This window comes from Cydia fagiglandana, chromosome 2 (genome assembly GCF_963556715.1).
Source record: "Cydia fagiglandana chromosome 2, ilCydFagi1.1, whole genome shotgun sequence".
Lineage (NCBI taxonomy): Eukaryota > Metazoa > Arthropoda > Insecta > Lepidoptera > Tortricidae > Cydia > Cydia fagiglandana.
The window spans coordinates 8,772,662-8,799,562 of record NC_085933.1 but is presented as its reverse complement, the minus strand read 5'-3'; the positions used below and the strand labels follow the sequence as shown (position 1 = coordinate 8,799,562).

Sequence of the window (26,901 nt, the reverse complement as noted above, 5' to 3'; positions counted from 1 at the left end):
CGCTTATTAAAATATGAGTGCATAAGCAACTTTGCAGTAGTAGATATGTAAATTTCAAGTACATAGGTATGTAATTGTCTCTGTGACGAGAAACGAAGTGATTTGGCTTAGAAATAAATGTTTGTGATGGGTCCTTTTTAACTCATATTTTTTTGCTTTATTGCAATTATTTAGCATTACTTCGGCCAAGAGCGAGCAAATCGTGTTAATAATAGGTACAAAATGAAATAAACTGAATCTTAATCCTGTTATGTCCGGCTTAAACGTCGCACGAACACTAGCGGCATTTAGACGTTGGATAACCAGCAAAATAAGTACATTGGACTAAATAAGCATATTGCAAAATAAGTATATTGGATTGGTAGATATTCCACCAATTCGCACGAAGCGCTTTGCTTCTACTTTCCTTATGCGCACTGCCAAGGAATGGAATTCCTTGCCGGCGTCTATATTTCCGTGTTCTTATAACCCGGCAACCTTCAAATCAAGAGTGAACAGGCACCTTCTGGGCGAGCTCGCTCCATCGTAGGCCACGTCTACGCCTCGGCTAGTCTGTGGCCATGAGTAAGCCCATTCATAATAAAAAAAAAAGATAGGAACCAGAACGTCCAGAACTAGAATCGCAACACCTATGTATGTACGTCCAAATAGATTCATAAAGTCGTCCGTTTAAAATTAACACGTGCTTTAGTGGGTAATCACTTCTTCAGTTCGACAATAAATAATGTACTATAGTTGTAATATTTTACGCAACAACTAAACTATATAGATCTCCTGCATTTTAGATAAATAAAAGTAGCACAATAGGTGAGTAACGCAATTAGTAAATGTGGAGTATACAAATTATGTGGCTTTCCCATAGCAGTCTTTAATAGTGATAAGTAATTTCTGGCAAAATCTAGGACGCATTAGAGATTATTGCGTGCGAAATGTCAGTATTCTAGGTTAAGTGGTTCAAAAGTTATAAGGCTATTATGATGAGTAAAGACAATGATACGACGGTCCCGTTTCCCCTTGACGCATGTCGTATATTAAAAAAATGTTGATGAATAATGATTCAATATGAGCATTTGCAAGACCTGTTTCGTTTTGGAATTCAATGCGTAAATATAAAAGCAGTTCGATCGAAAGATATTGACCTCAGATTGAGGTGGATGGCTGATGATCGATGATGGGATTAAAGTTAGCTTAATTGATATGTTAGGTGGCGCCCGGACAAGTATCCGGCTGTGCGAGCGATCGTGACCGGAATCTAGAGCGTCTGTAATGATCACAGATACAATGATCACTTTTCGCTCTTTAAGATGATTTTCGATCAGTCTATTCAGGCGATACTCTAATTTCATTTATTGGCTCTAATAAGACTAATAAGAATTCTGATGTACTTAGAAGACTAATCATAATAATCAACTTCCCAATTTTGATGAGCATTAAGATTATCGTAACAATAATTATTGTGAACAGATCTGTCTTACGCTGTTCTATTCATAGGTTTTGATTTTCGCAATACATATTTAAATATACAACATTACAAACATACAAAAAATTATGAATAGTTTAATTTTCCTATTTTATTTAGCAACTACTTTGCATTATCTTGCAAAATTCTTATGGCGCTAAATCATGCAAGTTACGATAAAGAAAATGACGATTTAAAATTAATGAATTATATGTAGGTATGTAAGTTATTATCACGAATAATCTGCGTTGCGTCTAATTACCACCACCTCTTTTTACAATTGTATTTTATTTGAACTGTTGGATGTTATCTAAGAATGGGCGAAAGAAGATCTCTCACTTAAATAACTGGGCTCCGTGTAAGTACAGTTCGTCAATTTGTTTTCGACAACGACATGACCTCTGCCCGCCCCAACTCGCAGTTTATTTTCGTTAACTAAAATAGCCAATCAAGAACAAAGCCGACATAATTAAGAGGAACAAAGCAACAAAAGAATTGATTTTGCGCCAGATAGGTACAAATAAGAACGATTAGTTTTGAAGGCGATCGGTGGAAGTAAAAGTGTGGCGCCTGACCAGCAGCCGTCAAATGTTTTATTTATTTAAATACAAAGGCAAGTCTCGACTCTGGATCAAAGAGACAAAGTGGAGAATCTTCTACTTAGCCGAGATATGCAAATGTTGCTTTATACGAGCATGAGGCTTTGAAAGCGGTTTTACGAAGAAAATATGAACTCTTTTATGACTTTCATAATAAAGTATATTGGAGTAGGTAATTTTGAGTTTAGAGGGCATATGAAAATAGCTGGAGCGAAAATAGTGGGTGAATAATAGATATGCAAATATTAACTTACACCATTATCGCATTTAATTTCACTTAGGTATAATATTTGAGCCAGTCTTGTACTCCGACCTTCACACAACTGTACTACTCTTTTCGGCTCTATGTGGACACAACTTTTCTGGCTTTTTTTCTTCTTTAAACAGACTATCATGTCTACTTTTATCGTTTGTTTTTACTCGAATTCCGCCTTTGAAGTGTTTTAGTGCCCATTAGTGAGCATTAGAATCTCTATACTATCTATCATCCGGAAGACGTGAGGTAAGCCCCAAAGGCGGTATATACTAACTCGACTAGAAATTATTATTTCAAGAATCTGTGTATCAATGTTTGAGTATGTAGAGCATATTTTCATCTTTACAATTTCTTAAAATGGAAGGAGAAGCAATCATAAAATATTACAATTAGTATGGCGCTGTAAGTAGGTGCTCGATGTGGTTTGTTTTTCGTGTCTTTGACCGTGATGATCTTGCTAATTTATAATATAAGAAATAGTATATTGTTAGGGTTCAATAACGACCAAGCAGTTCTATTAGACATTAAAACCATAAAATATTATTGACCAACATTAGAAGGAAAGTTACATTTTGTGTAATTTTTATTACATCATTGCACCTCAATGCTGCGGATAATGTCGCAGACCAGGTTCCTCCATATGCTTCTGTACCTCGCAAAGCGCGTGCAGTTGCATGGGGCACACCACCTAACGGGGTGAGGACCCTTAGGTCATGTCGTTTATAACCGGCTCCTTTAGTATGAAATGATTACCTAATGCCTATTGCTACCATCATTGCTATGTATCCGTAAAAGCCAGAGCCAACATCACATCTAACTAAATGCATTGATTGATTTTCAAGTCTGCTGGGATACACCTACCTTATCTAGCAGAGTCATGGCTCCCTTCGCTTTTAAATACCATCGCTAGAGATGAGTGAGCCGAGGTAGGTGAAGGTGATGCCGTATTCTAGATCTTGCAGTTCTAGGCTTAAATTAGTACTAGCTAGAGTAACGGGCCCGTTTACACGCGTAAAATAATGTAAAAATATCTTTTGCGGCTACGGACTCCAACGGTTAACGCTGGCTCGCACTTGTTCGTTGATTTTTTTTCATGATGAATGACAAGCTTATTTGCATGACATTAGCGATCAGCGATAGGTGTGAGGGCGAGTGCCGCGATGGCTGATAGCCGGCGCCCGAGAGACCAACAAGCTTCTCATTAAGCGGATCAATTCAAAATAAATCGTACGGATTTTCATTGGCGATTAATTCGCCGGGCGAGATCGAGTAACGGTGCCCGCGTGCCATTGACATTCGGCAGTGATCGCCCGCGCGGCCACCACCAACCCCGTTGTGCATGAATACCTACATTAGTAAATTTACATACCGTGGCTGATAAAAATAAATATGTTTTTAATTTTGTTATATCCGTTACTGAATACATTTTATCTGTCAGGTCAATGATTTTTTTACCAGATTAAGGCGAGGTATAGTATGAGACATTTTAATAAATATGAGATAAGTTTTATTGATAGGTGTGATAAAAGTTTAAACGTCGAATAGGTAAACGTACTTAAGAGGAACTTAACTTAAAATTGTAGTTTAATAACTGTTGCAGTAGCGACACGCCTAGGCTTCGCACGGGTTAACAAATTATACACCTAAACTTTCCTCAAAAACCACATGTTTATAGGTGAATATCGCATGAAAATCTGTGCAGTAGTTTTTGAGTTTATCGCGAGCATACATACATACAAACAGGCAGACGCGGCGGGGGACTTTGTTTTATTATATGTAGTGGTAGCTAGTCATATAGTCGAGGGATTTGACGAGCAAAATTTTAAACAGAAGTATGTATATTTTCAGAGTTGATGAAGGTCAATCAAACGTTAAAACCCGCACGATGGCCATATCTACCGTCGCAAGTTTCGCGCGGCTCGCTATATCTTATGTTCCCTTCTAATTTCCTGGCTTCACGTCCCCTCTTAAAGCTCAATAAAACTATCGATTATTTGTACTCTACCGAGGTGTTTCCCATTCACAAATGTTTCTTTTGTTGTTAATGTTGAACTTGACAAGAGTTCAAGGCCGAACGTTGATAAGCATTACTTGTCAATTTGCACCGAATGGTGTCTCCGAAAGACAATGCGGTCCGTTGTCCGTAATGCGGTCTCGAGTGCCGGAGTAACGTTTTTATTAAATAACTCAACCACACGGCTCCGGTAATGAATGAGTCGACGTTCCGCCGGACCACAAAGTTCGGTTAGCGGGTTTTTTGCCCACTGCTCTCTTTACTTCGATTGATTTCTATTATTATCTGATATGGAACTGAAAATTGCACTATATGATTTAACGCGTGGCGTTATCTTTAGGTAAGGTAACTTTATGGTTATGTGTCATTGAAATTTGCAGTAGTAATAATGAACTCCTTTAAATAAAGCCTAATATTTACTAATGCACATTTATGATACTTGGGCCGCGATTCAAAGATATCGCCAAGAGGTGTGGTATTTTATACTTCCGCTCAAGTCCATTTGGTTAATACATTAGACCGTTAAAGATAGGCTCCATGCAATGGTTATTAGTAGATTAGGGTCATTTTTTCCGACCTCAACCACGACTAAAACGCATTGTAAAGTAGTTGTGAATACGCGATTGATTAAAATGTATTAAATTAAAAGCTTCGCGATCGTAAATCGAGCCTCCAGGTGTGCGTGAGCGTTTTAGGTTTGAGTGCATATTCATGATAACGTGACCGCGCGGTAGGAATAACTACAACTTCTCGGCCAACTTTAATTTAAACGTCAATAATGACCAAGTCGCCGTCCTTTATTGGTGTGGTGTAGAAAACAACAATTTTGATTAATTTTCCTTGGGCGTTGGATGTATCTTGAAAGCAGGTCTGTTCAACCGTGTAAGGAGTGAAAATGAGACTAAAATGACTGCATAGCGTGTACGACTTCACAGTAAAATAGGATATTAGTTATAATAAACTTACTTATATCAATGCTTGGTGTAAATATTTCTTCATAGCTGTGACTACAGTGAGAGCACCGTGAATTAAAAATTAGAAGGTGACGGAAAACAGAAAATGCGAGCTTTAAGGCTCATGGCGACAACCTTTAAGGATTCAAAAGAGAATCGAACTTGATTACCTTTTGAACCAAAGCCAGTACGGGGTAAAAAAGTCATAATTACGAGTATGTACATTATTTATAAATAAGTAGGTACTATTACTTATACACAATGAACATACAGTGTGAGGTCATAATCATAAGACAGATACTTAGATACCATATTCCAGGATACCATTAGACGAATTTTATTAACTGACACATCTCATATTAGGAATACCTAGGTATGTACAGATAAATTCTGTGACACTCCAAAATATAAAAAATATATATGAATGCATTTTGAAAACTGAACCGATTTGCAAGACTGAAGTGATCCCATAGTGTTCGGTGAACCAAGCTTTGTACGGAACACTAAAAATAGGCATGTTATGAGCAGTTATAAAACAAGTCAAATTTTTCTGCTGTTTCGCGACGGTCATGCAACGTTAGGAGATATTTCTTGCTTTCTTTTATTTTGGTGTCATCCCATGCGCATGCACATACAACTGTGTTAATAATACGCGATAGATGTATGATTTATTATCTCGAATATAAAATCCACCCAAAATCATTTTTAACATTCACGGTGGTTAGTTTTTAAACCAAGGTGTAGGGTTAGTAAAGTCAGGGCTTAGGGGTTTGGCTTTTGCTAAAATATGATAATGTGTTTGGTGGGATCTCATTTCGTTTTGTAAGGTGCCCTAGTTTTTAGTGCTGATCTTTGTATATAAATCCTAGACTTTCTACCAAATATTTGCTTTCTAGGAAATCGGGAAATCAGGAATTCGGTAACCTCATAACCTGAATATAATTTTGAAAAACATGTCCTACTTTTTTAACGATTAGTCTCCCACTGTCTTAGTAAGACACTAAGTAACATTTTTACACTGCTAACAGTCTGCACCTAAGAGAGTTCAAGAAAACGACGTGAAAAAAATGGAAAGTGGACTAAATTTGTCTACAACAGTTTGTACGTGTCTAAGTGATAACGGTACCACTTGCTTGAATAAATGCTTGCGTTGTGCGTCGCAAATGACACACGGATAGTGTATAAAGTATAAGTGTGTAACGCATGTTGCTGCCGCCGTGAGAACCGCAGTAAAGATAGTTATCTCCCTTGTTACAATAGTGACAAACTATTTTATCGCGCTGTTAAGCGCTGATGTTATAATCGTGCTTTAACAGACGCACTTAATTAAGATATAACTCCAGCTATGACGCCCCAAACGTATAACTGAAAATAATTTAAATAACACTATAAATAACGAAATAGAGGATATGCATCAAGACAATAATACATTAATTAATGTTTAGTAAGTTACGTAACATTTAATACAAATTTACTGTACAAACCTTAAATACAAAATGGTTATCTACAACAATCATGAGCGGTGTTCTAAGAATGTTAATACTCATGATTCTGTTCTAGGATAACATTTTTAAAAGTGGCATCTTTCAATCAATTAGTATTGATCAAACTGTGGCTTTGGGGCTAAATTTAATAGTGCTCAACCTTATTTCATATCAGGACAAGGTACGTCAATACTTACCTCAATTGCATATCAATTTTAAACACAGTGACATCGGGTACTTACCTGGAAAGAAAAAAATAACATTAGTACCTGCAGCATTCGGAACTACTGACGGCAAAATGCACGCATAATAATGATTATGTATATTTTTGCATGATGGTGAATTATTATTACAATTAATTCACCGAGTGTTGAAGAAGTTGTATTTTTAATAGGGATTACTCGTAGAGAAAAGATAACAATAAATATAATATACGTTTTCTTTTATATTATTACATTATCATTGGGTTACCGATACCGTAGTCTCCAAGTCCCCTATAATAAAATTGGGTTACCGTGATATTTGGATTTCCAGAAAAACGCTAGCAGTGCAGTTATATATTATGGAACTTATAAATAAACCCAAAGTAGGTGTATAATATGACGTGTTGTATGAATTATTGTGATTTTATAACCCTAAGGAAACAAACGAGTTGACATACCTACATATTATTGACAAAAGGTGTTTATTTTATGTTTTAAAGAGAGTTTATACATGATGGTGTTCGGTATTTTAACCAATGATATGTTTCAAACGTTAGAGCATTACATACATAAGTTCACATATTAAAACATATTTAAAACGGGTCCATCGCGAAATTATTTGTCTTACATTTATTTCCGACGTTTCTACGCAGGTTTCATTTCATTGGTCGGGGTCGCGGTTAACTCGCACTAGCCGCATGGTGGTGGTGGTTTTAAAAATATATTATATGTGTTTAGTAAAAGTTTTAAATGTTACATTCCCTAAGTTAAATCCGATGAATTCGGCTAAATCGATAACTTTAAATACACACTACCTGGGCTGTTTTATGGCTGGCAGTCATTTGAGCTATATTTTGTACACTAGAATTTACATAAGCGAAAGTAAAAAGTACTTAATAATATACTTTACAAAACTGAGTGTCCGTTAATAGCCACCCCTAATAGGGATCCTCGGTGAGTATGCAGATTAATTTACTCCCAATTCAACCACGCGATCACTCATAAGTCCATTCAGGCGGCAGCGGGCGGCAAGGAATATTATTAACAGCATGATGGGTATTTAATTCCATCAGGCTTTATAGTGTCTGTTTTTATACGCCGTGACTTGCCATAGATGGTAATCTATAAGTCTAACATATTTCTTTTTTTTAATTTAAACATGGAGGGAGATATACCTAGTCCTTCGGTCGGGAATAAATTACCGCATTTTGGGTGCGCGCGTGTTTTATGCCTGCTATGGATCTTCACACGGTATTGGCAACCTACGTCGTCGGCATATGACTTAGCGGTCTTAGCGCAATATGTTATGCACAGCGAGGGCAAGCGTGGGGCACTATCCAGCACATTGTGGCCTTATTCCATGTCCACTCCCACTTTTAGCACATAATGTAGACACGATAACAAATAACAAATAATTAGACTCAAATAGTTAGGAATCGTCGACTCTGTATCAGCCACTTCTGTTCGTATTACCGGAGAAATTCAGTTGCACTCACATACGATTGCGATGTAAACTAGAGGCCACATAAGTGAGCAAATTTCCAGGCAGCCGGAACAGAGCGCTAACTAAATGCCGCGGCTAAGCACTGATATACGCTTTGCATATGGTAATTCAGTTTCATGCCTGCGCAAAACTATGGAAATGTCGCGCGAGTTCCTTACCCGCCCGTGTTAAAATTAATGAGAAGAAATTATACTACAACAAATCTAATTAAGGCCAATAAACAACCTTGGTTAAAACCTACCGGCTTATTTCGCAACTCTAAAGCAATAGGTATGCCGTTAAATTGTTGAACAGCCAATTGGATGTATTATATCCTTGCTCGTAAAGCTGGAAGCGTCTTCCTGTCGTTTATTGCGCAGTGCCTTTTATCTGAATAACTTTGAATCGCACGACTACGAGTATGGGTGATAGTGTTCATTATCTTTATAACTGTTTTTTTTGAAAATCTATAATAATACGAGTGTTACTAAGATTTACTCAGATTAGGAACAAGATGAGTAGGTAGGTACTATGACTTTATGGGTGGGTAAATACTTATGAGTATATTCGATTTACGGTGGTGGGTGATGGTTTGTTGGTGCCAAACGTTCTTATAAGAAACAACATTGTTTTACGTATTCGTATCTCTAGATTAGTCTAGATTCTCTACAATATGAAACTAATGGATCACTGGATGTTTTCACAAAAAAGTAATTTAAGGGAAGAAGAAGGGATTGTACCGAGCGCCATACGTCAGTTTAGTGTAGTGTCGAGCCGGCGGACACGTGCACCAGCGGCCTCAATCGTGATGCGCATGCACACGAGATAAGAGAAAAGTGAAATTGATATGTGTTCACACTTAATTCGATTAAGGAAACTTTCAACAGGAGCTCGTCAACAAACATGAGTCACACGAGTTTAGGTTTGACCGGCTTTCACGGCAAACCTTTACCTTTCCCGGCTTTTACTTATTTATTCCCTGAGTAAATTTACAAAGATTAGTCAAACATTGTCCGTAATAAGTATACTGTTATAATTCCACAAATTTCGGTCTAACTGTTGTAGACATCTAAACCAGCTGAATTAAAATGATTATGAGAACCCAAGAACACAATTGGAAAGGATGACTAATGGGTCCATACAAATGTTAACATTTGGGACAAATATTCGTAATCATATCATAACCGTAATGTTTGGGAATTTCCGTCAGAGAAAATTTTATTAAATTAATGAATATTATCTATCATGGCAAACGTGGGTATGAAACCTATATTTATGGTTTGTATCAGGGACCGTTACCGGTATTCTGACTACAGGTTATTATTGAGGTATAACCGGTGTAATTTGAATTTGGGTATTTATATCACTTAAGCTCCGAATAGAGGTATTCGAATACCGGTATTCAATAGTGTTATCGGTTTAGCCAATTGACAACAAATACCACTATTTGATAGTTTACTCCTAAAGCTATTACCGGTAATAAGTAAGTCCCAATACCGGTTGTAGTAGTACCACGATTCGTTCCTTCGCTACTCGTCAAGGACATTGTCCGGCCCGCTTGTAAAGTTGTAAATACTTAAGATTCGGATCTTAGAATGCCCGTTTTCATGTTGCTGGTGAAATTAGCTGTTAAGTGATGATTTTGATGGATAAATATTTAATAGCGTTCATTTGATTCTTTTAATTGTTTTTTTATTGTTGATTTAATTGTATTTTATTATGTATGTAGTTTATAATCTCAAAGATATGAGCGCCGATTAGACGTGCGCGCCGCCGCCATAAGGAGTCCGCGCGCCGCCGCCGCCGCCGGTAGTTTAAAATTCGCGCCGAATATTTTTTTATAAGACAGTATTATGCAGCGTTAAAATATGTAATAGGTTATAGTCCGATAAGAAATAGTTGAAAATTATTGCGGGCCCCACTTCCTACGAGCCCCGATGCATATGTTTTCGTCAGGTGACCCCACTTTTTGAGGTTCTCGCGTTTGTTCAAAAATAATGTTTTTGTTTAAAAATTACTAATATTTAATGCTTATACTAATGTAATTTAATTTTATATGGTAATACTCTGCAATAACTAAATCCAAATACAAGAAATACCGTTTGTACTGAAAGAAAAAAAATAATGATTTTTTTTTTGACGGGTAGGATTACAACATATGTGAAAAGGGCTATTACCAGAGAAAGCAATAGGGCTCTGCCAATGTACTGAAAATTTTGTTTCGAGCCCATGCATGCAGCAGTGCTGTAAGAGAGGACAATATGATTTGGACAACGTTTTTGAAAACTCCTTTTTTTCAGCAATAAAAGTCTCATGCAATTTTATTATACGATCATAATAAACTACATTAAACATTGCTATTATGGTTCCCATTACTGGGTCATTATATGTTCATGTGTAAAATTTATTAAAATAAACAAAATTGTTGCGCGGAACTAGACGAAATCATTTGCATCAGGGCTCGTACGTAACTCTCACATTATTGACGTAAAATACTTACTTAAAAATGGCAATAATTACGTACTTACGGAATTTTTCTGGTTATATAATTGAATTTCTACTATTTTATGTCGCACCAACACCATACTAAGTCATTATTTGTCGTATTACAACGTAATGAACCAAATAGATAAAAAAATATTATTACGGATTTTTTTTCCTGTGCGTTCATCAAGACATCAAGAGACAGACCCGATTTCATTTAAGAAATTTCTTACGAAAATATTGATAAAATTACATGCATTATTGTATACCATTGTTCAGATGTTGCTGCATCCTACGATGCCCCACTAAGTTTGATTTAATGTTAATAAAATGACACCAATGACTGGTAAAATTTTACCACCTACGAGCTATAAACTTTTTGGAAAAATATAAAAATAATAGGTTTTACTTTAGTTTATAAGTTGACATTATCAGTAAGTGTATTTATAATTAAAATGCAATTATTCTATATTAATTTAAAAAAAACATGATATTGACAAAAAAAAACCTCATGCATATAAAGTACTGTATATTCGGCAACCTCCAAAATACTAGACGTCTTTTCATTATGCGGCGTATCTTTTTATTTACACCGAACCTGGCAACATCCAACATATTTGTCATACCTATGTTTTTTTCGAAAGTATTATAAATAAATTTTTTTCATGATTTTTCTACAATAAACAACCACATACCTAATAAGATAATAACACCAAAAAAATGATACTAACACAGTTTTTAAGATTTTTTTTTCCCTTGTCGATTTAAGGGTTAAGCATGACTTTTCATTATACGTCTTAATATTGAAAAGTTGAAAAATTCCACGCCGCCGCCGTGGATTTTTAGGTGGCGCGCCGTTGCCCAATTATTTTCGACCAGCGCGCACGTCTAGCGCCGCCCGATAGGCATTTAGCCGGCGACGGTTCGCCGGTCAAAATTGGTTGGCGGTGGCGGCGAATCGGCGGCGTAGCCTTGAAAACTTGGTTTATGCGAAGATAATTCAAACCTTTTAATTTCAAGGATTATTTATTGAATTATGGTAGGAAAAAAGTTTTTCATGCCATGAACTGTAGATAAGCAGCACAATGAACATCTTTATATTGTGAGGTTACTGTTAATTGAATCTATCACTAATTCACTACACCTTATAAAACAAAGTCCCCCGCCGCGTCTGTCTGTAACTATATGAATGTATGTTCACGATGAACTCAAAACCTACTCAACTGATTTTCATGCGGATTTCAGCTATCAATAGAAAGATTTTTGAGGAAGCTTTAGTTTAGGTGTACAATTTGTTAAGGTTTTGTGTTATCCGTGCGAAGTCAGTGCGGGTAGCTATAGTCAAATATAATAGTTATTTAGGGTTATGTACGTATCGCCAGGAGAGGTGAATGATTACACACACTGCTCGCACAGAGTACCTACTAATCGCAAAAATAGTATGAATGAATCAATGAGTGAATGCGACTTAAACGTACGATATTAAAAGCCTATAAAAAAAACCTTCAAGAAACTTTTTTACAGTTGATATCAACTTGATATTGGTACGAAATACGGAACCCTAAAAAGAATATTAATTTCAAAATCTCACTGTCATTACATGATTTTGTTGTTGTGTGCGTGACTTCAACTATCGTGCTCATACCTTTACATGCAATTGTTGAGGATATGTTCTGGAATAGACGTAGTAGGTTAGGCTCCATATCACCAATTTCTTATTCATTGACATTGCCTGGCCACCGAATCGCTAACTACTGCCACATGTTTAGCTTAAGCATAGACAAGAGAAAGCATGCAGTCTAATATATATTAGCCAAAAAATTTATATATCCGAACTTAATATAAGGTGCTAACAAATTAGCTACCAATATTTTTACAGCTGATAATACTCGACTCCTGGAATATATTTAAGTATGAAACATTTAGGTTTTATGTTTTTTTGAGAAAATTGGAAAACAAATTTGCTACGTAAAAACACCCTGTTAATGAGATAATTAAATGAGTCCTCTTTTTAACTGGCCACTTCACGTTGATAAATGAAATGACACGTTGATGATAATGACATTTAACACAAACAAATTGTTGACAAAACAGAAGGTGTTAAACATCTTGTCAGTTAAATCATAGACAAATATAGTAAGCATAGAGTGCTCACTCCGTACATCAGTTTTGGTACCAAAAAGACTATTATTTTCGTAGTTGACATTTAGCATCGAGTAGCGGGATTATCAGTACCGCTACTTGATACTAGATGTCTCAAATGTCGCGACTCACGAAAATTGTATTGAACAACTATTTACAACTAATATTAAAGCAGAAGGAGTTGAAAATAAGTTCCAGTTAATCCTTGTTTAATATTCGCTGAAAGTTGTTGAGCATTAGACATTTCGGTCGGTGCAACATCTATTGTCAAGTAGCAGTACTGATAATTCCGTTACTCGATACTAGATGTTGACTACGAAAAGAATAGTATTTTTGGTATCAAAACTGATGTATGGAGTGAGCATGAGCACTCTATGTATTTTTTCTTTATGTGGTTAAATGCACGAATGATTATTTTTAATTAAATTTTTATAAATAATTCTAATTTATTTTTTTGTTCGGTAAATAAAACAAAAATATGATATGAAAAGTTTTCTTGATTTCTATTTAAAGTTAATTGTTTTTATATAATAAAGTACCATCTCTTAAAATATCGGTACCTAATTTGTTAGCACCTTATATAAAAGCAATAAATTCCCGATCAAACTAATCTGCATAGCATTTGCAACGACAACGTGTGAACGATGAACGATGATATTTACATCGTTAATGTCAAATTTCTATGAAAATATGACGTTTATATTATAATAACACTCCCTCACTTTGTTCTGTTCAAATCGGTGCAAAGTTAGCTTAGACAGACTCTAGTATCTAACAAGGTCACGCCGATGCCACGGCGATAGCGCAGTGTCGGCAGCGGCGACGCGAAAATTTTGGCGGCGGCGGCGGTGCGAAAATTTTGATGGCGGCGGCGGCGCGCCGGCGCGGCGCTCATATTTCATATGGAAATGTTTTCTGGGGTTAATTCTTTTCACTAATTCATTCATTAACCTCGTGCTTTGAAACGGTCGCAATTTCGAACCACTTGCTACGCTCATAAATTATGAAATATTTCGCTTGTACAGCGATCAATATTAGCATGAGGACTTAACAAAAACTTTAACCTCTTGTCGCAAAGTTTTTGGTTACTCTTGATCAAGTGCAATGAATACCGGTATTAAATACGATAACCATTACCGGTATACTGAATACCTGTTATTATTGAGGTATTAATGAATACCGGTATTTCATTATGTCAATTAGTGTAGTTTAGCGATAAAGACAAAAACGGAATGACAGCAATACCTCTAATTCGAATATAGGTATAACATTTTAACCGGTATTCGTTTGACAGTTTATATACAGGTATTTAATAAAACCGGTTATACGGTCCCTGGTTTGTATGTGTGGAATAAAATAAATAAATATTTTTTTTGTCAAAGTTAAGATACATAGGAATTATTTCTTGACCATAAAGTAAATTTATAATTATTTGTTTGTAAGGACTGTATCGTTTATTATAAATACAACTTTACTTAGCCGTTTTTTCTGGTATTATATTTTTATAAAAAAATTACACATATAGTTTAATTAGTGCTTTAATAATAAGTAACATTTCGTCCTGGGAGATCACGTAAAGCGGTTTGGACAATATTTACCCAATCCTCCCGAGTAACTACAACGATTTTGGACAAATACTACAAGAAAATTTACGGTTTGCGAACAAGACGAGATATTACACAAAAAAAATCGTACTATGTAAACAGCAATTACATATGATTCGTAAAGCGAAACATCTGGGCATAGTCTAATCATTTCTTTTAGTTGGAAAAAAAGTTTTGGATCTGTGCTTGGTGGCCTTTTAGAGAATATGGCATGTTACTTACGACAACCCCGACTTTGGTATACAATATAACCATCATGGAGCGTTTCTATCGACCTGTTCTAGCCATGGTTCAACGCCATGAATGTCCGTTAGGCTTTGGATTTCGGTAGATTCTTTTAGCTGTTTCCCTCATTTCGCTGGCGTCAGAAATTGACGGGCATCCAAAATGTTGCATAAAAAGTCGTTTTCATGTAAAGATAAAAAATCACCACATTTATTCTGTGGATGTTCAATTGAGCAATCATGAAAAGGACACTTAGATGGCATATTTTGGCAGCATATTAACCTTTTGTTTCTTTAAATCGTACCAAGGAATCGGTGAAATAGTCTCAAATTAAGCTCGATAGGCTTATCCAAATTACAATTGCTAGACGGTATTAAAATCATCATAAAGTCCCTAAAATAAAATAAATGTAAAACCTTCTTATATCAGATATGGCTTAAAAATACCCCCAGAGTATACCTTAAGAACATAGTAATACAAAATAATACACACGTCAACAGTTAGACCAGGTTTTATTTGTATTTATAATAAACGATACAGTCCTTATACTGGAATTGAAAGATACTATATAAGGAGCCGTTCAATGTTCATTCATAAGCCATGTATCATGAAAAAACCATGACTACTCAGCTACGTCAGCCTTTTGGCCAGTCATGTACAATATTTTTCGGAACGTATTAAAAACACTGATGAGAAGAAACAAAGACATAAGGAACCTTATTCTCAGTCAGGTTTTAGTTCCACGTGCCATGTCACATATAAAGCTTATATTATGACGATGTCTTATTCAGCATATCCGACTTTCGACATTCAACTATTTGTATTCAATACTGCTGTCTAGAAGAGACAATGGTGCCGTGAAAATTGGCTTTAAAACGAGTTTTGTTCTCGTACGAACTAAAAAGTATTTACATTTAAACTAAATAGGATCCTATTTTTTTAATTTCGCATATAAGTCATCTAAAGTTTTCGAAAATAATATTGTATACATATACCGAACTGAATCTTGTAAAAATGGGAAAGTATAGTGTGGGCACGATGCAAACTCTTGTTCAAATCATGTCTAGCAACTTTAGTCCATTCGCTACGCTCCTCCTAATTGCAGGTTATACACCGCTGGTCGGGCTCCTGGCTCGGAAGCTTCTCCGCTCAATAAAGAAACCCAATAGGTACCTATAGTAACCCTGTAAGCTGTAAATATGTCGAAATTTAAGAGGTAATAAAAAAAAGTCAGCATCGTAAAATATATTGTTTGGCATGAATAAGATACTGTAAATCTCAACAGTGGACTGTTAAAACTATTATACAGGTTGATAATGACAACTATTTTTATAAACTTAACCAACAGCAATTAAGCCTATTCTTAGAAATATATCATATTTTATAATAAAACGAAGCGAACTAAATTTACTTCGTAGATTGCTTTGAAAGAACGTGGACGACTTTATATTTTACTGCGTAAGTGCTCTAAACGATATCTTGTAATAACTACATAAGTACGAGCAGCGTCAAAAGAAGTATTATTCTACCATTTTATGATGTAAGTACTATATTGAACGCGTCGATAAAAAGTTGGATGGGCTTATAAAATACATGGGTTACGTGAAGGTAACTCAAGCCGTGTTAAATTTAGAAACTAGTCTGACTTATCGAGAACCACATGAAAAACTGAACAGAGCAAAATTGCTTTATCTAGACATGTATAAAAAGTGGCGTAAAAATGGATTGAAAAGGCACAGAACTGTATACCCCTACCAAAATTATTTTATAACATTCCGTTATTTCCTGTAATTTATCTCAAATTGAACGGGATACTTACTTAACGTCACGGCTTTAACTCGAATCTTTAATTTTACTGTGGGAATGCAAATGTTGGCTTGAGTGACATTACTTTGGCCTGCCGTGCAAATTTCCGTTCGCGAGAATTTTAATTGATTTCGCCTTTGCGTTGAAATGGCAGACGCGACGCGACCACAGATTCCTTGTGTTTTTAATTACCTCGGGGTCCACTGGCTTTTAGAGGTGTGTGATGTTAGGGTACACGCTAAAAGGGCTGTGAATTATTCCAGTTTAACGAATTATTACACAACATAATGTTGAATGGGGTGTCAATCGATATTTTTTATATAGCTCGGGTGATATATACCACTTTATTTTTTTATGGAGCTACGTGTACTACGTACGAAAAAACGTGATTGGGTATAAATGTTTTCACAGTCAAGGTTACCGCTTGGAAAATGCTGAAATACGTAGTAGGTACGTTTCGTTGACTGTCTAATGTCTATATTTATACATTTTCGTAGGCGCTTCTGCGCGGAATATTGTATACACCTTTCAATATACATACATACATACAATATACAATAGATAATTACAAAGCAATTAGATGCAATGAACGCAGGTAGGCATCCGATGGGTTTACGGGAAAATTATTTCATACTTAACTACTCCTAATCACAACGTTAAAGAAATTAGCCGGCAGAATAAAATAGCTACCGGACGGTGACGGACAATGTTACACAGTGTATCAGTTACCCTTATTTGGAGTTTTCCACGGCTAGTGACTACTGTGGTGGCGAGGAAATTTATTTTCCACTCAGACGTTGGGTTCTCACGAGTAATGTAAAAAAAAATATTTGAATTTTACAGAAAAATGTAGGTCACAGTCACAGCCACTAAATGCAAAAAACAAGACACCAAATCGAAAAAAAAAACTGTTTCATCATTATAATATAGTAGAGATACTCGTACTTAAAGAAAAAAAGGAGTAGCTACTTAATATAAAGCAATTGATAAAAACGTAACATAGTTAGATCTTATAATATTAATTAGATTTCGTTGCTTTACGGTCGATACAATCTACATTTTGTTATCAAATCTTAATTTATCTTGACCGTAAGCGAGACCAACAACACCAACAATACCAAGATGTTTGAAGTTCCATGACTTAATGTTTTGTTTCGTCTTAACTAAATGTTTAATTGTTTATGACTTGTGTTTTTAGGAAATGTTTTGTAAAGTACATTTTGCTGATTAAACACTTTTCTATGACAAAATGCACAGTTTATGGTTTAGTAAAATCTAAAGGTGGCGACTGACGTGAGCATTTGCTCGATGCGAGCACGTTATAAGTCGAATATTCGGCACGTCAGTAGAGCGAACGGAGCAGCTCGATGACGAGCGCCGAGCGCTCGAGCGCGCTCCACCCGGCTGTCGGTTTTTTGGCGAATCCCTTTGAATGTTACATTACACGTCAGTCGCTAGCGCGAGCGCACGTAGACGCAGTCGAGGACATTCGCTCAAGTTTTTTATATTGATCGCTAATTTGTTGGTTTTTTAGAATATTATCAAGTTCAATCCGCCAGATTCATTTCGCTTTTTGAACCAATTTGTTATCCACACACGCTTTCTTCTCTTGTTTAAATAACAGTAACGGATTAAAAGGAACGCAGCACACACTACCTTTACGTCCGCCATTTTGCCTACTTCTGGATGAATGTATGGAGCACAGGCAAACATATAATCGAGGCGAATATTCTAGTGTTTTGAGCATTTGCTACAACGAACATTTGCTCGCATCGAGCAAATGCGAATATTCGCATCGAACAAATGCTCACGTCAGTCGCCACCTTAAAAGACAAAAGGTATTTCAGGCTTAATTTATACACGCGACTAAAATATTTCTTAAAAATACATTTTGTGCCTTTATACAGTTAAAAAGAAGACCTTATACAATTGTGTACCATACGTACATACGTATCCCAATGATGTCACTTAATACGTCTGTGCTTAATACCTACTTTTTGTAATTATTTTGATTAAACTATTGCAGCAAATGTAGGCTTCTTTTATTGTGAATGTAGAAATAAATAATACATAGATTATATGGGATAGATACACTATCTTAGTTAGGTACCGATATTTTTATGTAAAAAGTAATTCTATGTCTTGAACGTGGTCCGTGGCAGACCACCAAGATTTTAATAAAAAGTGATATTATTAATCCATTACCTTGAAAGGATGAATTGTGAACCCATTATCCGACCCAGGAAGATATTTCCCTGGTTCATTGAAAGCGTAGAAAAAATTGTTCACATCATGATATTCATGATTAATATTCCAAGACGGACCAGATATAATTGGACTCGAGCGTGTGAAAAGGGACGTCATCAAGGAAAACAGCGCTTAGCGGCGAAGAAAAAGAAAATGATTCTATCGTACGTACGATATAAATAGTAGTAAAGCATAATGCAATGCCAGTGGGTGTGGCCTATAAATAATGGTAACTCCTGGGCGATGATTTCTAACTCCGGCATTACGAATATAAATATAATTCAAAATGCTTTACTGATGCAGTGGTTATACATAGTGGGGTACATGACTTCTATTCTGGCATTTATTTATCGCCGATTTATATCATAGGTGCCAAGATAAGCTAAGTACTTGTTTATTTCACTGTGCATGGTCTATAAAATGTGTAATCTTATTTGAACACAATCACACGCTAATATTCCTAATATTTATGAAGATATATCGTAAAAATAAAAACTAATAGGCACTAAATAAATCTAAAAAAACAAAATTAGTAGAATACGTTCTTAGTTTAAATTTTACAAAGTTACTTATGTACCTATTTCTGTTTGCTAGAAGCACCTAAACTTATTGATGATTGACGAACCGTAGTATTTTAGAGGCATTATTAAATTTCGAGGCGACATTAACTACAACGAGCTAATTTACGAGCTAAAGATACTAGTTAAGTTACGTAAGAATGCGCGTATTACGAGGTTAAGTACCAAACGGAAGCTTATCAATGTCGCCGGCCAATTAATGACTGCAAGGTGTGATTCACACTCACTTAATAGAGCGGTAAAAGCTGCTAAGTCGACTAAACTACATAATTAGATTAAAAACCTAACTAATAAACTATCCCCTTATACTCCCTATAGCAGCAGTTCACAAACTTTTTTGGTGACGGAACCCTTTTGAAATATTTGACGGAACCCCAAATTAAAAAATTTCGTTCATCACTGTGGACCTGATATACCTACCTATAGAAGTGCTGGTTTTTTTCTTATTATTAGAAGTATTTTCGCGGAGCTCCAACAGAGGCTTCCCTATAGCATCGTACCGTAATTAGCTACTGGCACGATTGTCCGTTGTATCTTAAAAAAGTTGCCAGCTTTACGGTCTCTAATACCCACCATCTGGCTTCCTCGGCACTTTGATGGGGATTGGGAACCGAGACACCAAGGGCGGAGAGTCTAGACGCCGAAAGGTACGAATTCGTATTCTGGCCCGAGACCACTATACTGTACTAAGCCCTGTTCAGTCTAGTAGTTACAGTTAGTAATCACTGTATTGTACCTACAATTCACACACATTATACATATGCTATTTTATGAAATTATGGGAAATGTATTTATAATAATACATATATCCTCAGTCCTCACGCACGCCTTATGAATGACCGGGCTCGAAAAACCTGAGAGTTTTAAAACGGAGATACAAATAATAATAATAAATATTATAGGACATTCTTACACCGATTGACTATATCCCACAGTAAGCTCAAGAAGGCTTCTATATTATTATTAGGTGCTACTTTGTTATTGTCGAAATGATCTTCTGATTGAAATCAATGTTACAAGAAGCAAAGAAGTTGTAACTTCAAATTTTGTCTGAAGCCAGGATTCCGCCAGTGTATGGCACTGTGCGGCACAACACAAGCACATTCAGTACAAAAATGCTAGTGCCGCACACTGGTGGAATCCCGTCTTAACGCTTGGCAGACTTAGGTACTATTGATGCTGGCTGTATACAACTGTAACTTGCTATCGTTAATTTTTTAGTGAAAAACAGATATGTATAAGTGAGTTAAGCACACAATAATAAACAACATATATAAAAATATAATTCAGATATTTAGCACTTAAGGTCTAACAATGGTAATACATACGTTAACAACAATAAGAAGAACATGAACTAGCACTCGGCTCAACTACTAAGTATATAAATACGGAACCCTAAAAAACAAACGATAAAGCCTGAAAGAAAACTGGCTCAACTCATTTTAAACTGAACTCATTTTAAATCTTTTGAAATTAATCTTTTGTAAACTACTTTCATTATTCATTTTGACAAACATCAGTGCTGGGCAAGCGGTTCATAACAAGGGTCAACCGAGTAGGCGGTTGCATGGACGCCGGGGCTATCAAGATACAGCAATCCCACACACGAGTAGCCGCTGTTGATATCTTCATATCCTTTTACTGCTAATTCCTGACTGAGGTTACTTTAAACGGGTAGGTGAGACTCCTAACCTTTACAACACTTGATATTGCGATTCTTTGCGAAGATCGGAAAGAGCTTCTAATGCCGTGACATAATAGGCACATACGTTCGATGGGAAACATAAAAGTCTTGTTGGATGATCTTGGGAACATTCCTGTACGATACAATCAATTGACGGCGAAGATCATTCATAATTACACTAATGAGGTAGCTTCATTGCGACAATGAATGCGTCTACGTCACGACACGGTAAAGGCCAATTTAGCCATCCATCAACATATCTCAGGGCAAATGAAAGTTTGTAACGTATCTTGTTTTGTACGGTGTTTTTTTTTCTTTTACTCATTTGTACTATCGTTAGGTACTCGTGGGAAGAACAACCAACTCAACTCAACTGATGGCTGTATTTTTTATTGAATTCTTGCCTAATTGTGACTATTGCTGAGATAAATTTATCATTGGTTTATTAATAAATTAGTAAAACATTACAAATACTGATTTGGCTATGTAATCCGTGTAATCGATTAAATGTTATTTTAATACTAAGACGCTTATGGCCTGTGAAAGTAAAGGCACAGTCGTTTCTTTGTAACCAAACTAGCCAAAGGCCCGGTAAGAAGAAATTGTCGACGGTTCAATTGTCTCGTTTGAAAGTGAAAAGCTATACTAGGTAGACATATACATGTTGTGCCGAATGGGCACTGAACTGCAAAATGTTTAAATGTTATTCAACATAAATACTACGTTAACGATGTGTACTGTCGTTTTTGTGAAGTGAGAATGCCATTACGAGCATAGTTTATGTTGTGTAGGTATTGTGTTTAAAAGAGGTTGACTTGTTAATAACCTAATTAATTGGTAATGGGAGTTTTAGTATCGTAATGTGTGAAGTTGGTGATGAACAATAGAAACATATTAATTAGCAGCTTTGAGTGTCGGTAGGTCGCAGGGCGCGGTCGGCGCGTTAGTGAGAGCGCCGCCGGCGCCGGGCGATAGCGAATGATCGTTCGTACAGTTTATTATCCTAAGTTAAGAGTCTTAACATTATAAAACCTGTTAGTGTTTTATCTAACGAGACGATAACTTTATTCAAAAATTCCCTTTTGCACTCATCATCATCTTACTTGCGTTGTCCCGGCATTTTGCCACGTTTCATGGGAGCCGCTTGGGGGCGTAGGCACAAGTTTCTACGAAAGCTACTGCTATCTGACCTTACAATCCAGAGGGTAAACTAGACCTTATTGGGTCCGGTTTCCTCACGATGCCTTCACCGAAAAGCGACTGGTAAATGTCAAATGATATTTCGTACATAAGTTCCGAAAACTCATTGGTACGAACCGGGATTTGAACCCGTGACCTCTAGATTGAAAGTAGCACGCTCTTACAGCTAGGCCACCAGCACACTTATCCACTTGCCTTAGTTAACTGGCCCTTTGACACTGTTACAGTGATATTGACACGAAATATGAAAAACTGAATTAGCATTACTATTAGCATAAGTTGGTTGAAATGGATAACAACAAACAAATGGAAATTGAAACAGGTGACGGTTAAAGGAAATAGTCTGAATGTAAAGGGGTAAAATTATAAAACGCATGTATAGATCGGAATATGAAAAGGAGTTGGCCACCAAAAAGATTATTAACTGCGTAGAAGACGATATGGAAAGGAATGACTTCCTAAAGTGACGAAATAACAAGCGATAGGCATGTAAGAATAAAAAAGGGATGCAGTCTTCCTCATAAGGGGCCATCCACTAATTACGTCACACGTTTAGGGGGTGGGAGGGGGTCAAGAAAATGTGACATGTTGTGACATGGGGGAGGGGGAGTCACAAACATTGTGACGTCACTTTAACTACATCACTCATCAGTAACCGAAAATGAATTTATATTTATTATTCGCTGTACTTTTAAATAATGCGGTTTTTAAGTACATAGGTATTTTTCGTTCCTAATTGGTTTTGTGTATTACTGATATTTCTTTTACCAAAACTATTTTTTATTAAAAAAATGATGCCGAGTTAGTATTGCCGATATCGTTGAAAACAAAAAATTGCCTAAAATGTGACGTCACACCAGGTGGGAGGGATTTGCAAAATGTGACCAAGTGTGACAAGGAGGGGGGGAGGGGTTAAAAAACCTAGAAACTTGTGTGACGTAATTAATGGATGATCCCTAAGAGTCATAAGTAATACATTTGTGTACTGCTAATGTCACAATTTCGGTTCAATTAAGATCTTTATTTTGCGTCCATTTTAGAGTCATCGTTTTCCTCGCGTTATGCCGACCTTTGCCACGGCTCATGGGAGCCTGGGGTCAGCTTGGCAACTGATCCCGAGAATTGGCATAGGCACTAGTTTTTACGAAAGCGACTGCCTTCTTCCGATCTGACCTTCCAACCCCGATGGTAAACTAGACCTTATTGGGATTAGTCCGGTTTCCTCAAGATGTTTTCCTTCACAGAAGAGCGACTGGTAAATATCAAATGATATTTCGTCCATAAGTTCCGAAAAACTCATTGGTACGAGCCGGGATTTTGAACCCTTGACCTCCATGATTGAAAGTCGCACTTACCGCCAGGCCACCAGCGCTCCCGTCCAGGTAAAGGGACAATTTCGAGCGGAGTGGAAAAATATTAGGAATTCCAATCTTATGTAAAATATTACATTGTATGACAACAGCTAGACCGAAATCACTGATGTCATATCGCATAGTTACACCTAAGTTCATCCCTTAAGTAAAGGCTAGCTGCCGTATTCGAACTTCAAGATATTCACAAGAGACGACACGTACTAGATCCATTCTAGATACGAGGGCGGGATGATAAGTTTCCGAAACGGCACAGAAATAAGACAATATATATAAATGTTATATTTTATTTTTCAACGTAGGTCCCTTCTGAGTCCACGCACTTGGCCCAACGTTTCTCCAAGGCTATTATCCCATTTCTAAAAAACGATTCTTCGAGTCCCTCAAAATACCTATTAACAGCTTCTATGACTTCAGAGTTCGACGAAAATTTTTGTCCGCCTAGCCACTTTTTGAGATTTGGGAACAAATGGAAGTCGCAAGGGGCCAAATCTGGTGAATACGGGGGATGAGGTAACAATTCGTAGTGCAAATCTTCGATTTTAGCCATTGCAATTTTAGCCGTGTGAACAGGGGCGTTATCCTGATGGAGTAAAATTTTTTTCTTATTTAAATGAGGCCTTTTCTCTTTGATTGCGTTATCGAGGTTTTGTAGCAGATCAGCATAATATTGGGCGTTAATGGTTCTTCCCTTTTGAAGGTAATCCACGAAAACCAGTCCTTTGGAATCCCAAAATACGGTTGCCATTACTTTACCGGCTGACAAAACCACTTTTGCTTTCTTAGGGGCAGGTTCACCCCGATTTGTCCACTGCCTAGACTGTTCTTTTGTCTCAGGCGTGTAGTGGTGGATCCACGTCTCGTCAACCGTTATGTAGCGACGTAAAAACTCGTTAGGATTATGCCTGTACTTCTTCAAACACTCCGTCGAAACATCCTTGCGGGTTAGTTTTTGCTCGTCTGTTAAGAGACGCGGCACCCAACGAGCACAGAGCTTGTTCATTTCCAAGTGTTGGTGCAAAATGTTAAAAACACGTTCTTTTGAAATGTTTACCATCTCTGCTATTTCCACCAACTTCACACGGCGATCATCCAATACAATTTTTTTTACTTTGTTGATAATTTCCGGAGTCGTTACCTCATTGGGCCGTCCGCTGCGGGGAGCATCTGTACAGCTCTGCCGACCACGTCTGAAGTCGACAACCCAAGTGTGAACTGTGCTTAAAGAAGGCGAAGAAGATCCTAAAACGCGATCCAGTTTGGTTTTAATTTGTGTTGCAGTTTTGCCTTTCAAAACATAAAACTTAATTACCGCACGCACTTCCGATTTTTCCATTTTCACGAAAATGAATACAGTTTTTCTTTAGGTCGCTTTAATATATTATTATTTATATTATAAAAACTTGATATTGCTTCCGCATTAACGTAAAAGCCAAGAGGTTAGAATGACATTATTACTTTTTTAATTATATTTTTTTTAATCTTTCATTTCGGAGACTTACCAGCCAGCCCTCGTACGTTATAGTTTAGATATCAACTAGTTCTCTTTTGCAGCGCAATTCGGGCAACCAATGTCACTTTTAGGTTAGATAGAGTAAGATATCTATTAGATGTGAATTGGATCTCTAAGTCATATCCTGTGGAAATCGTTCAAGAGTATCACCAGAATCCCACAAATGTCAAATTTGACAGGTTAGATCTTAAACATATCGTTATCGCATCTTGATGATGTCTAAAGGACATCTAATAGATGTCTATTTCAAAATCAGAATCGGCCCCTAGGAGTATCGGCGCGGCGGCCGCGAGGGCCGCGAGCGCCGCGAATAGGCTTTGCGCGTCGCGAGCGCCGTCCGCCGTCCAGCCATCTCTCCCTTTCTCTCGCCCCTATACCCCTCTCTCTCCGTCCTTCGGCGCTATGTTCCTCTTCTTCTTGCAAGGTTAAGGTTACGTCAGACGTGTTATGTTATAACCGTTGAGGCGCGCTGAAGCAAGTTCAGTGTCTCGCCGAGACTGGCCGCGACACGAGCCTGTCTCCCTCGTGTTAGGACTGTGAACGAACGCTGTGATACACAACCAGTGACAAAGTTCATGAACCGGGTGTTTTGTTTGAACTCTCTCGTGACCCATCTGACGTATTCTTTCGGTGCATTTCGGTACGTACTGAAAACTTTGAAATTATATTTTTTGAGTATTTAAATAAGATTTTTCCAAAGATTGCGGCAACTTAAGGACATACAGGCGCGTCCTGGTCAACAAACTGGTCTATAAATATTTTATGGCCGGCTATAGCCGCGGCCAAGGACATTAGTACTTAAGTCTTGTGATAATTAGTCTTATCTCGTACGGAGTGAAAGCTGGAAGGAACGAGCGATTTCAAGCTCTAAAAGCTACAAGCATGAAGGCGAGAGTTACTTAGAATATTAGAGATAAGGAAGAAGCTTCTTCACGGATATGTCGGATATAGAAATCTTGCTAAAGAGATGAAATCATATTTAATAAAATGAAATCACATTAGTAGTGATGCATATAACATAACTGTACTGTAAATAAATATGAGTATTATAAAAAATACTTAGGTCTAGTATGATACCCAAAATAAATTTTGGTATCGGCAGGTGTCACAAAATAATAAATAAGTAATAATACATCAATATAAATGTAAGCTTACGGTTACGCATTTAACAAAGATAATTAAATACAAAAGAACCAATTATGATTATCACATCAAATTTATGACAAAAAACCGTAGAATCGACGGTTCGATACCGTTAGGGTTGGCTCAGGGAAGTTTTTGCAGCGCTCATCTTCAATCATGTAGCGATAAGCTCGGTTGCGCATACTGCAAAAATGGCACTGCGCTATATTTAGCGCTTATTACTATGGAAAAAACAAATTGTAATGATAAAACAATATTGGTGGGGAATCATATTTTGACAAACATATTTATTAATGAATGAAACAGCTAAACGTGTAGCAAGCGATTGAGCGCTACGCGGCAACAAAAGACATCAACGGGATCGCACGCGCAGCGGAGTGCGGATTAGTTTCCACAAATGTATATAATTATAATATCATTTATAACAAAAGAAATGGACTGTCAAACTAAAGGA

The 26,901-nt window shown here is 36.8% G+C and overlaps 2 protein-coding genes across 4 annotated transcripts in view; one reads left to right on the top strand and one right to left on the bottom strand.

Moving 5' to 3' along the window:
- The window catches only part of LOC134675377 (autophagy-related protein 16-1), a 233,838-nt gene that overhangs the window by 93,331 nt on the left and 113,606 nt on the right, over positions 1 to 26,901 (bottom strand). The gene's annotated exons all lie outside the window — the stretch shown is intronic.
- LOC134675371 (uncharacterized) overlaps positions 25,773 to 26,901 on the top strand; it is a 68,330-nt gene continuing 67,201 nt past the window's right edge. Inside the window, exon 1 of the mRNA XM_063533585.1 lies at positions 25,773 to 25,944. The gene's annotated coding sequence lies outside the window, so the exon portion shown is untranslated. The remainder of the gene's footprint in view (positions 25,945 to 26,901) is intronic.